The following is a 7,493-nucleotide window of genomic DNA, read 5'->3' as shown; positions in this document are numbered from 1 at the left end:
ACAAACAAAAAAAATCTCAAAAAAACCCAAAAATCCCAGAAATAATGTCTAGAGCTCAGAGCAGCGCTGAACTATAGAAATTTCTGTAGGCTTGGTATGATCACTACTAAGTTTTGCTGAGTAGAAGCTGCTAATCCCATATGTAGCTATCGAGTGCTTGAAATGTGTCTGCTGCAGCTGGAAACACACAAAAAAATCATTTAAATTTTTACTTACACAGCCTTATCTGGACAATAGCTACCATGCTAAACAAGGAAAATCCAGAATGTCTGAACATGAACGACAGTTTTTGTGCCAAGTCATAGTCATGAAAAAGAAGTCAGACAAAATTGGAAAGCAAAAGAAGTATTGGGCACAAAGAACATAATTATCTAGGCTTGAAGACAGATAGTACCAAGCATAATTATAACTGCTGAGCCTCTGGGATGAGTGATATGATCCCCATTCATAAATTGAGGAGTATGTGGTGCAGAAATTGCCATATTTGTAAGAAAACTGAAACCTTAAACTGACTCTAGAGTTTGTGCTTTTTCTCATGTGTTCCAAATGGGATCTCTGACAGTAAGAGCATGAAACCAAAGCAACCCTGAGCATCTGATGTCTTCACATAGCCTTATTCTCAGGTCCTCTTACCTCTTTCATGCATAACTAGGTTAAGAGTTATGTAATGGGAACTACTTTCCAACCAAATTCTTCAGCTTCTCACAGTGAAGAGCTACCATGAGCAGAGTACTCCAATGTTGCAGATGCTAGATAAAGAAGAGATAAAGGTACAATTACAAATGATGAAAAATGTGTTGGGAGTGTGTCCTTCCTGCTAACTGTGGAGCCTGGGGTCATTGCTCAAAGATCCTGCAGTTAAGTACAAACACAGCAAGGCTGTGCTTCTAAATCCCCCACATTCTCTTACTCTGGAGAGCTGGCCACTCCTTGACACACAAGGACCCTGATGATGGAGTAATAGGCATTCACAGAAGTAGCTCCCGGGCACACCATTCTTATTCTGTGCTATGACAACAGCGTTTACTGCTGTATGAACCCATCTTGTGCCTGATTTCCCTAAGAAGCACCCTGGTTTCTCTTTGACACTGTAACAGGTGAGAGAAGTAGGACCAGCGGGCATGGCTCAGAAAATTGAGATAAAAAAACAGAGGTCTTTTTTGTGTGAAACAACCACAGAAGAAAAAGTGGAAGTCGGAGGTTTCGCAGCTTCTCTTTTCCCTTGGAAAGTTTCTCTTCCTAGCAGCCTCTGTCTGAGCTCCTCTCACAAGTGACTTTGAGCCACCTATACTATTAGCAGTCTGTGCACACTACAAAGCACACACCAAGTAGAGACTTCGCAATAAACTGCTGCTGTACAGTGATGGCTTTTATACGAAAGTGACGTGCACAACCCGTGGGAGTGCAGCAGCAAAATGGTCAGTTTTCCTTCTTTTAAAGTTCTGTGTTTAGAACTATACTTGTAAATTAACTATGGGAGCCATTAAACAGCAGCCGAGCCTATAGGTTTGACCCATGGTAGGCTTGAGATGCTCCCAGCAGTCAATCTCACTTCAGGAAGTCAGTGCTTACTAAAGACCAGGCTTGATGGATGAGGGTTTTTGCTCTGACCCAACCTAAGCCATCTGTCAAACAAAAGCAGAGGAAGCAGGAGAAGTAGGCTTCAGGGTTCTGTGTCCTGTATAAAAGCAGCCTGTAGCCACATATCTTCTAAGGATATTTATTGAAAACAGGATTCTCCAAGCAGTGCTGCAAAGCTCCTTGGTCATGAACTTAAGGAATTCTGAAACTGTCCTTATTGTGTATAAGGAAAAGGCTGGCTTTCCCAGATCATCCTCACTGGCGGTCCATGACAAAGACTTGAGTAAATTTGTTACTGAATCCTCAGTTTCTCACATGGCTACTTCCAATGGCTGTTCACCATGCCTCCTTCCCCAACTAGCGTTCAGTCAAGTGCAATAAACATGTAGGAAGCCTTTCTTGTATATAGCATCGTTCTAAGGGCTGAAAATAGAGGAGGAGGACAGGCTGGCCCGTTATTATCTATTGTCAAACAAAGGGTACTCAGTAAATGTTACCTGGATTGAACAGCTGCCTGAGTGATCCAACAGGATCAGGCTCAGAACCATACATCAGTTTAAACAGTCGTCTCCCATCAACTGAATCCAAAAAACAAATTAAGATCCATATGTTCCTCGGTCAAAAATAACCTAAGTTGAGAATGCACTTACCACGCCTAACTTACCAGATCAGATCAGCCACACAGCACTCACGCTTGCTTACCCTGTGACCATGGACGGCAGTCTAGCTCTGCCCCTTCTGCTGCCTGGCATCCTGTTACTGCATGTTTCAGGCCTGTGAAAAGGTTAAAATTCAAATTTTAAAGTGTGATTTCTGCTGGGATGGATATTACTTTTGGCTTCTTTTTATAAAGTCAAAAAATTTCTAAGTCAAACCCTACTAAGTGGGGGGCCTCTGAATATCTGAAGGATACGAATCATGCACGCACTTAAGTTTCATAACCGTTCTAGTGTGGCAAGCTGCCCTAACACACCCACGCTGTTGCATATCTCCCTCTATCCTCTCCCTGCTCTTTTCCCAGCAGTGAACGCTGAGATTAAGACTTCCCCTTTACGACACACAGACACACAGGGTTATGTGGGATTTGAACCGTGTCCTTCATTAACGTCACGTTTTCTGCAGCTGGGCCTACTCATGTTATGTGCCAAAACAGTCCCCCTCATGCTACCCCAACCTTGTTGCCTCTTCCTCACTTTAACCTAGAATTGCCCTTCTACATTATACATTGTTTCCTTCTGTATTTCCTGACTTTGTCAGAGGGCCTGTGAATTAACATCATGGAGGAGACGAGGGACTTTTGTCCCCCTCCTTTGGCACTTTTGTCTATAAATCATGCTATTTTTATGTTTGCCCCTAATTGTCAAAGGATACTGTCCTTGTCGCTGGAAAATAAGGATGAATGGTCATACAGTAGCACAACACAGCCAATCACGAATGTTCAGGGAAACAAAAACTAGCAGCAAGATGAATGTCCTGGAAGCAAGCGGAACAAAGAGAGGTGGCGGTGAGCACGGATCAATGATTGCTTCAGCGAGGCAGCCAGTGCCTGTGCGCATAAATGCTCAGCATGCTTCAGAGGGAGAACTGGAAATAAGTTTATACCTGAGGCAAAACACACTGTCAGACCCAACTCAAGGCCCAGGAGGAGAACGGGGGAAGGAAGTCGGAAGTGATCGGCAGGGCCTGCCTGGTACTGACTGCATCCCAGCCACTCTGCCATGCCTCTCAAGAGACACGGGCCTCCCGAGCACAGGCCAGTGAGTACGCACAGCCTCTCTTATTGTTCTCTCCCTGAGCCTTCCATGTTCCAGTCTAAATCAGGTGATCACAGATCAAGCAGATGTGCCAAGACTCAGACTTCATTGACACCTGTGACCCACAAAGAAGCTGGTGCGTTTCTTTTGTAATTAGTTCACAGGACAGAGAGGTGAACAGCTCCCCATCCTGCCCCTGGCTGTAGCTGCCAACATTTAGCTTGTTTTGAAGCCTGAGCAACTTTGATGTTTCCTGAGCACAGACAGGTGCTTCGTTAGAGCACCACAGACTATACCAACTACAGGTTTCCCTGGGGTGAGCTGGAGATGCTCCAAGCTGGGATATCACACACACACACACACACACACACACACACACAAGCAGGAAGTAACTGTCATTTTCCCAAGGTACAATCTTGAAATTGTTGTGTCTGAGCAGGGAGGGGAGTTGCTTCATCAGAGATGTGTTTTCTAGAGATGGGTATGTTTCTAGACATTCTAGGTCCAGTGGGCTGCTATCCACATCCAAGGACTGCAGCAAACTGAACTTCCAAGTGAGATGGCCAGGCACTTCTTCCAACGAAGGCAGAGGAATTGAAGCAAATTCAGACACAGTGCAAAGGAAGAAAAAAAGGAGAGAAAAAAAAAAAGCTGTGCTCCTACTAAAAGCACCGGAAAAACCTAATTTGGGGGAAACTGTCTTATTAGAGTTAGAATTACTTTAGTTGAACTAGATTAAAACAGAGATAGTTATCAGGAAAGGGGGGAAAGAATGTTCTCAAATTACTGATGCATTCCAGGCTTTGCTCAGAACAGAATCAATAAAAAGAATTGCATCGATTCAACATTTCCCTTTATTTCATATGATAATTTCTGGTTCATTTATTTATTCATTCTTTCCACAAGGATTTATTTTAATTGTGTTAGGCCCTTAGGATGTAGTAATAAATAAGACATGTGTGGTTTGTTTTCTTTTATTCCTAGTCTGTTAGACATAAAATACTGTGCGATTTTTAATAAAAGAGTATGCACAGAAAGAAATACAGATAAGTACATGGGAAGGACAGTATGACTTACTGAGGGTAATGTAGATGCCTTCCCCAAAAAGAGTTATCATTAGGACATTATCCTGTGGTCAACTAACAGCCTGAAAGCTCAGGGATTTAGAAAGACATATGTTTAATTCCTGGTAACTTTAGGTATTCTTGTGGCTCAGAAGAGGCCCCTGCATATGTCTACTGAGGACATGGGCTGATGAAGCAAGGTCCATTAATACCAATGGTATCAAATGCTAAGACAGAATGATAAAATGGTCTCTCTGGTTCTAGCATTGCCAGTGAGAACTTTCCCAACAGAATGTCATACCTGACTGTGCACACATCTCATCGGAGAGGACTAATCATGTGGTCCCACCAAGCTAGGCAGTACAGTCCTCCCAGGAGCTCAGTAATAACCAGAATAGTAATGACTCTGTTGGGTTCTGACATCTGGCTACTAGTTAGTCCCATAGAGAGAAGGAAGGAATTAGGAGCTTGAAAAAAAAGAACTTGAAAGCAAAATATTTGTGAATTGCTTCCTGGGTTGCAGTTCTCATCTGTAAATTCAAGTTTACACCCACCCTTAGTTCAAACTGTAAGTTCCTAGCTCAGAGCCTGGCATGAAACAGGTGCTCAATTCACCTTTATAAATAAGGAAACCAAGATTACATTCCAGGTCAAATATAATGGATCTAAGACACAGAGATATCTGCAAAACTTGCTTATAGACTCTTAACCACTTTCAGGCCAGAGCAGGTTTTACTCAAAAATTTCTAAATTTCCTTAATCCCACTTCCAGCCATATAGAACTGACCCTTCCTTCCTCCCTTTCTCCAAACACGTTTCCTAAAGCCAGCTTTGTAACATTGTAATCCCTTTTCTTTTGAATGCGTTTGTCACAGTTATCTATTAGTAGATGCTAAGGGCAGAGTTGGATCTTATTTATCTCTGTACCGAAACATGAGCCAGTGCCCAAGACATGGTAGGTGTTCAGTAACTATCTTTTGAGTAAACAAATCAATCGGAATTTCAAATTGTCAATAGAAGGCGAGTTGAACGGCAGCAGAAGCATGGGAAACCCAGGTGGGTTACATCTTATCTAATGGAGCAAAACAGTAGGATGAACACGCTGTTTCAGCACCGGTGTCCATTAGGGAGAAATGAATGCTGCAAGTTATCATGGCCTGGTTTGAAGTGGGCTTAATTTATCCTTTAATAGCCTGTGGACTATATACAACACTTGGGACAGATCATTCTCGTAGCTTAACCTTCTGCTCTTTCCAACACACTGTTTTATTTCCTCTTCTGTTTGCTTAGATGCGCCATCCCTGACAGAAGTCAGCCAGCAAAAACCGTCTTCTTCCAAGGTGGGTAACAATAGCACTTACATAGCATTCAGGCATCATGATTTCATGCCCCCTGTTACACCACCCAGAAAAACAACTTTTGTGTTGCCCACCCATAAATGACGACTTGTTGTCATTGTCAGTCAGAGGAAGAGGGGTCCATGTATTTTATTCTTCACATCTCTTTGGGGTTTGATACTACAGAATGGCTGAGATACTATGCAGTCTCCTCTCTCTCTTTTCTCTCTCTCCCTCTCTCTCTCTCTCTCTCTCTCTCTCTCTCTCTCTCTCTCTCTCTCTTTCTCTCTCCTTCTTTGACCTCAGTAACTGCCTGAAACAGCAAGGCTTCAGGCAAGTATCCAGAGTTATGACTACAGAAATCCACACAGAATGTCAATTTCCACACATTCAAGGTGAACAGGCTGTTCTAATTTTCAGGAATCATGCAAGCTCCGAGGATAGCTGCCCCTGTAGTGGCAGACATAGTCCGTTACTGTCAGCACAGTTGCTCAAATGATGGCTTGTGAGCTACAATTTTCCATGCCATTAATGCATTACTTGCACAAAAATATAGCTAGTAATCCTGGGGCCACATTGAAGGTAACAGAGTGAAGCCTAGAAACTTCACTGTGAAGGCCATGGAAGGTAAACACTGGGACCCTGGTGACTAAGTCTACACAGAAGCCAAAATTACTTACATGTTTACCACAGCTATGCTTCTTATTGTAATGAGGCCCCTGACAGCTTGAAGGATTTTTGCATTACTGCCCTTTAGTGGAATGAGAAGGATGGCAGCATCAACTTTCAGTGTCTTTACTAATGACCCATGAACAATGGTTTCCCGTACATGAGCCTCAAGAGTACGTGACTCACTTTGAAATGGATACTTGCAAGTTTCTGCAAATGCTAGACACCAAAAAGCCCAAGGCATGCTAAGTTTCTGTCGTGAGCTCTGTGCCATATCGATGGCTAACATTTACTTTCCAGTTGCGCTGCCTAGATTCAAATCTCTGCTCCTTCTGTTTCTACTTCCAAGGCTTCAAACAAGTTACTCTTTCAAAGCCTCAGTTTGTTCACCTTAAAAATAGAGATAAATAACAGCAGTTGAGCATAGTAAGAGGCTAAATGAGAAACCCAACGTATAGTACCAGATTCGGTAAATTGTATTTAGTTTCATTACCTTCTTCATAGGGCTTCACAAGACAGAAGACAAAAGCAGAAGTTGCCGGAAGAGAGATTTTAAGACACAGATTTCCAAGTACTGGAATACTGCCCTAGAAGAAGGCATGACTCCAATAAGCACTTACTGTGAAGCTGCTACATACGAGACCCTCTGCTCCAGGTGGAACAGTTGTCTGATAATGAAGACAGGCATTGCTCAGTGAGAGCCAAGGCACACTGCATTCCCCACTGCAGGATACTCAATGCAACCTGGGCAACTCTTCCAGGGAGACTTGTAATCAGATTTCAAGGCTAAATAATCAGCTTGCACCTACACAAATCAACCCGGTGTGGGCCAGTTAATTCTGAGAGGTACCTGAATTAATAAAGAAGGATAAAGGTAAGGGGAAGGGGAACAGCGGGAAAATTATATAATTGCCTATTCTGATTTATTTGAAAGCTTCACCTGAAGAAATATACATCATAATTAAGGCCTCTGGGTTCCATTAGAGAAAACTCTGGAACAGCTCAATTGCCTCTCAACCCCCATCACTCTGAGTGTTTCTTTTTGCCGTTACCATTATTATTTATTTATTTTGCTGTTTCTGTGGCTT

At 42.8% G+C, this 7,493-nt stretch overlaps 1 long non-coding RNA gene across 2 annotated transcripts in view; it reads right to left on the bottom strand.

Annotated features, from left to right (window-relative positions):
• Positions 1–624: 624 nt before the first annotated feature.
• Positions 625–7,493, bottom strand: part of LOC132649531 (uncharacterized) — a 22,020-nt gene continuing 15,151 nt past the window's right edge. Inside the window, exons 2-3 of one of the 2 annotated variants that reach the window (XR_009588010.1) lie at positions 2,284–3,054; positions 625–749 (exon numbers count right to left, since the gene is read on the bottom strand). This is a non-coding gene — a long non-coding RNA (uncharacterized LOC132649531). The remainder of the gene's footprint in view (positions 750–2,283; positions 3,055–7,493) is intronic. The other variant, XR_009588009.1, reaches the window with a different exon arrangement.

The sequence above is a fragment of the Meriones unguiculatus genome, chromosome 20 (assembly GCF_030254825.1).
Source record: "Meriones unguiculatus strain TT.TT164.6M chromosome 20, Bangor_MerUng_6.1, whole genome shotgun sequence".
NCBI classification, from domain to species: Eukaryota; Metazoa; Chordata; class Mammalia; order Rodentia; family Muridae; genus Meriones; species Meriones unguiculatus.
This window is presented reverse-complemented; position numbering and strand designations above follow the sequence as displayed.